The sequence below is a fragment of the Schistocerca gregaria genome, unplaced genomic scaffold (assembly GCF_023897955.1).
Source record: "Schistocerca gregaria isolate iqSchGreg1 unplaced genomic scaffold, iqSchGreg1.2 ptg000333l, whole genome shotgun sequence".
In the NCBI taxonomy this organism is placed as follows: Eukaryota; Metazoa; Arthropoda; class Insecta; order Orthoptera; family Acrididae; genus Schistocerca; species Schistocerca gregaria.
In genome coordinates, this window is record NW_026061799.1 from 8,881,864 (window position 1) to 8,887,909 (window position 6,046).

Here is a 6,046-nt window from a genome sequence, read left to right on the forward strand (position 1 = left end):
CATATTGGCTTTACATTTCCTTAATTGGAACTATTATAGTTCAATTATATTATTAACAGTAATACGCCTCTTTTTGGCTTCAATTAATAAGAATAAGGGTAGTACATACCAATCTTCCAGGTCGAAACTGACTGCAATATTTCGCTTCTTATTCTATTTAAGGTTGATTGATAATATCAATACTTTTTGAATGCAACCCAAATGTTATATTAAACTACAACCTTTTATTCTGCTCATTGTAATGCTCCTTGGTTTCATTCATGGTATAGTCCTCCTAATAGAACTAGAATAAAAAATATTGTTGATACTGTTCAGATTATAATGTCTGAAGTTTTAAAAATAATTACAATTGGTAGAATTAGTGCAATTTCTACATCAAAAATTAAAAAGATTACTGCGATTAGGAAGAATCGTATTGAGAATGGTATTCGTGCTGATCTTTTTGGATCAAACCCACATTCAAATGGTGATCTTTTTTCTCGATCATTAATTAATTTTTTTGATAGTGTTGTTGCCAGGATTATAACAATTATTGGAATAATAAATCTAATGAAAACTCTTGTTGATAGAATTAGAATTGTTTTTCTTGATTTATATCAAGCTTTCTGATTGGAAGTCAAATGTACTATTTATACTAGAAAAACAATTATCTACCTCATCAATAAATAGAGATATATAAGAATAATCATACTACGTCTACGAAGTGTCAGTATCATGCTGCTGCTTCAAATCCAAAGTGATGTCTTGGTGAAAATTGATTTATTGAGTGTCGAAGTAGACATGTTGATAAAAAGATTGTTCCAATAATTACGTGTAAACCATGGAATCCTGTTGCAACAAAGAATGTTGATCCATAAACTGCATCTGCAATGGTAAAACGTGCTTCTCAATATTCATATGCTTGAAGTATTGTAAAGTATAGTCCTAATAACACTGTGAAGAATAATCCTTGTAGTGCTTGAGTATGATTAGATTCCATTAAACTACGATGTGCTCATGTTACTGTTACTCCTGATGCTAAAAGAATAGCTGTATTAAGTAATGGAATTTGTATAGGGTTAAAGGGTTGAATTCCTATTGGAGGTCATAGTATTCCTAGTTCAATTGTTGGTGCTAATCTTCTTCTAAAGAATGCTCAAAAAAAAGAAACGAAAAATAATACCTCTGATGCAATAACTAAAATTATTCCTCATCGTAATCCAATTGATACAAATCCTGTATGTAATCCTTGATATGTTCCTTCTCGTACTACATCTCGTCATCATTGAATTATAGTTAGTAGGGTAATTCCAAATCCAATTATGAATAAGTTAATATTAAACAGGTGGAATCATTTTGCTAGTCCTGATACTAGGACTATTGCTCCAATTGCTCCTGTTAATGGTCAAGGTCTATAGTCTACTAAGTGGAATGGGTGGTTTGAGTGAGTTGTTAACATAGGTTTAATATACTTCTCTAGAATATAGAGTTCTTAGAATTGAGAAAACATAGGCTTGAATTATTGCTACTGCTGATTCTAGAATTAATAGAAGTATTTGTCCAATAATTAGTAATGAGATTAAGTTTATTGCTATAGATGGTCCTGTGTTTCCTAATAAGGTTAATAATAAGTGTCCTGCAATTATATTCGCTGCCAACCGTACTGCTAATGTACCTGGTCGAATAACATTACTAATTGTTTCAATTAGTACTATAAATGATATTAATGCAGGCGGTGTACCTTGTGGTACAAGGTGTGTAAATATATGATTAGTATGGTTAATTCATCCAAATAATATAAATCTTAGCCATATAGGTAGGGCAATTGCAAATGTTAATGCTAAATGTCTTGTTCTAGTAAAAATATAAGGGAATAATCCTATGAAATTGTTAAATAATATTATAATAAAAATTGAGATGAAAATGAATGTGGTTCCATTAAATGATTTTGGTCCAAGAAGTGTTTTAAATTCATTATGTAAGGTTAAATTTAGTTTATTTCAGATAATGTTAATTCGTGATGGTGTAAGTCAAAATAGTGATGGGATTAATAATAGTCCTAGAAATGTTCTAGTTCAATTTAATGATAAATTAAAGATGTTAGTTGATGGGTCAAATGTTGACAATAGATTTGTTATCATTTTCAATTTAAGTTTTTTATTTCAATTGTTCCTTTTTCTGCTCTTTTAATAAGGTTAGGTTTAAATGAGAAGAAGTTTATTTGATTAAACAAGATTAATGTAGCTGAAAATATAATGAATAGTGAGAATCATATAAGAGGGGATATTTGAGGGATTTGGATATAATTTCCCCATCAGAAGTAGTCGTTAATTTACTATTATTTGGTTTAAGAGACCATTACTTACTTTCAGTCATCTGATGAATTTCAAGGTGTACTAATTTGTTTTAGTTACTTTAGATTGACACTCTAATGTTATTTATTTTAACTAACTCCTTAAATTATCTTAGATAATCACTTAATAAATAAATTTACTGAAGTTCTTTCAATTACAATTGGTATAAATCTGTGGTTTGCTCCACAGATTTCTGAGCATTGTCCAAAGAATAATCCAGGTCGATTTATTGTGAATGTTCCTTGATATAACCGACCTGGCGTTGCATCAATTTTAACCCCTAATGCAGGAACTGCTCATGAGTGTAGAACATCTGATGCTCTTGTTAATACTCGTACTTCTGTATTTATTGGTAGGATTGTTCGGTTATCTACATCTAGTAGTCGGAATCCATCATTTACTAGGTCTTGTTCTGGTGTTATATAAGTGTCAAATTCTACGTCTATGAAGTCTGAATATTCATATCTTCAATATCATTGTCGTCCAATGGTTTTAATTGTAATTATTGCATCTACTGAATCATCAAGTAAATATAATAGTCGTAAAGATGGAAGGGCAATAAAAATTAGTGTAATTGCTGGTAAAGCTGTTCAGATTGTTTCAATTAAATGTCCATGAAGTATATTACGGTTAGTATAGGCAATAAATAATATATAACTTAGGGCATAACCTACAATTACTGTAATTAATAATAATACGACCATAGTATGATCATGAAAGAATGATAATTGCTCCATTAATGGTGAAGCTCCATCTTGAAGAGATAAATTTGATCATGTTGCCATTAATAAATATTTTGTAATAAAAGGTCAAACCTTTATTTTTAGAGCTTAAATCTACTGCACTAATCTGCCATATTAGAATCTAGAGATTAATGGTAATTCTGAGTAACTATGTTCTGCAGGAGGGTTATTTTGTAGTCATTCTGTTGATCTTCTTATGTTAGCTCTAAATATAATTGCTCGGTTTGTAATCATTCTTTCTCATATAATTACAATGAATATAATGATTCCTACAATAGAAATTGTAGACCCATTTCTTGATACTACGTTTCATGATGTATATGCGTCTGGGTAGTCAGAGTATCGTCGAGGTATTCCTGCTAATCCTAGGAAGTGTTGAGGAAAGAATGTTACATTTACTCCAATGAATATAATTGTAAATTGGATTTTTAATCATGTATTATTTATAGTTAATCCTGTAAATAGTGGATATCATTGAATGACACCTCCTATAATTGCAAATACTGCTCCTATAGATAATACATAATGAAAGTGGGCTACTACATAATATGTATCATGTAATACAATATCAAGTGATGAATTTGCTAATACTAATCCTGTTAATCCACCAATTGTAAATAGGAAAATAAATCCTAGAGCTCATAATAATGGTGGATTGAACTTGAATTTAGTTCCATATAATGTAGCTAATCATCTAAATACCTTAATTCCTGTAGGTACAGCAATAATTATTGTTGCTGATGTAAAATATGCTCGTGTGTCAACATCCATTCCTACTGTAAATATATGATGTGCTCATACAATAAATCCTATTAGTCCAATTGATAGTATAGCATAAATTATACCTAATGTTCCAAATGATTCAATTTTTCCTCTTTCTTGACATACAATATGTGAAATAATTCCGAACCCCGGTAGAATTAAAATATAAACTTCTGGGTGTCCAAAGAATCAAAATAGATGTTGATATAGAATTGGGTCACCCCCTCCTGCAGGGTCAAAGAATGATGTATTTAAATTTCGATCTGTTAATAATATAGTAATAGCTCCTGCTAAAACTGGAAGTGAAAGAAGGAGAAGTAATGCTGTAATAGCTACAGATCATACAAATAAAGGTGTTTGATCTAAAGTTATACTTTCTGATCGTATATTAATTGCTGTTGTAATGAAATTCACTGCACCAAGAATAGATGATACACCTGCTAAGTGCAGTGAAAAAATAGCTAGATCTACAGATGCACCCCCGTGTGCAATAGCTCCTGCTAGAGGAGGGTAAACTGTTCATCCTGTACCAGCACCATTATCTACTATAGAAGATGTAAGAAGAAGGGTTAGTGAAGGTGGTAGTAATCAAAAACTTATATTATTTATTCGTGGAAATGCTATATCTGCTGCACCAATTATTAGTGGAACAAGTCAATTACCAAATCCACCAATTATAATAGGTATTACTATAAAGAAAATTATTACGAATGCGTGAGCTGTAATAATAACATTATAAATCTGGTCATCCCCAATTAGAGATCCGGGTTGGCCAAGTTCAGCACGAATAAGTATTCTTATTGATGTTCCTACTATTCCTGCTCATGCTCCAAATATGAAGTATAAAGTACCAATGTCCTTATGGTTTGTTGAGAATAATCATTTTTGCGGTAAGATGGCTGAATTTTAGGTGGTAGACTGTAAATCTACTTATGAGATGTTTTCTCTCTTATCATATTTAGGTCTTATATTCAATTATGATTCTAGACTGCAATTCTAGAGGTGTAAAATTTTACTAAGGCCTAAAAGATTATTCTTTTAATTATAACTTTGAAGGTTATTAGTTTGATTAACTTAAGTCCTTAGTATAATGAAATTAAGGTTGATGTTGAAATCAATCCTATTGTTGAAATTATTACTGTTATAGGAAGAATGATTCTTGATTTTTGGGACTTTATCTTTATAGATCACGAATTTTCTGTGTATGATATAATTAGAGCTGAGAATCTAATACGTATATAGTAGTAGAGTGTAATTGTAGTTAATACAACTATAATAGTTATAATAGTTGTTATATTGTTTTCTATTAATGATTGTATTACAATTGATTTTGGTAAGAATCCAAGGAATGATGGTAGTCCACCTAAAGATAATAAAGATAAGAATATTATGAATTTAATTTCGGTTTTTATATTTCTGGCTGAATAAATTTGTTTTATGAAAAATAAATTTATTTGCTTAAATAATAAAACTATAATTAATCTTAATAGTGAGTAAATAATGAAGTATAGTTCTCAGATGTTTTCTCTGACTGTTAATGATCTAATTATTCAACCTAGATGTCTGATTGATGAATATGCTAAAAGTTGTCGTAAGGATGTTTGATTTAAACCTCCTATTGCCCCAATAATAATTCTTAAGATAATAATTGTTCAAATAAAAGTTCTTAATTGAATACAATAAGATAAGACCATTATTGGGGCGATATTTTGTCATGTTATTAATGTTAAACAATTATTTCATCTTGATGCTCCTATAACTTCTGGAAATCAGAAATGGAAAGGTGCAGCTCCAATCTTTAATAATAGTCTAGATCTAATTATTATTGATGGGATAAATTCTGTTTCCCATCCCATGGGATATTTTATTTGAATCAGCAAAATTGAAAATAATAATATTGTCGATGCTATTGCTTGGACCATAAAATATTTAATTGATGATTCATTTATTATTATATTTTTATTTCTTGTTAGGAGCGGAATAAATGAAAGTAAGTTGATCTCAAGTCCTATTCAAACCCCAAATTAGGAATTTGATGAAATGGACAGGATCGTTCCTATCATTAATGTTGATAGGAAGAGAAGTTTTGTAGAGTTGTTGGTCATTAAAAAGGAGAGGATTGATACCTCTATAAATGGGGTATGAACCCATTAGCTTGTTTAGCTTACCTTTTTACATTAAGGTGTATGATGCACGTTAGTTTTTGAT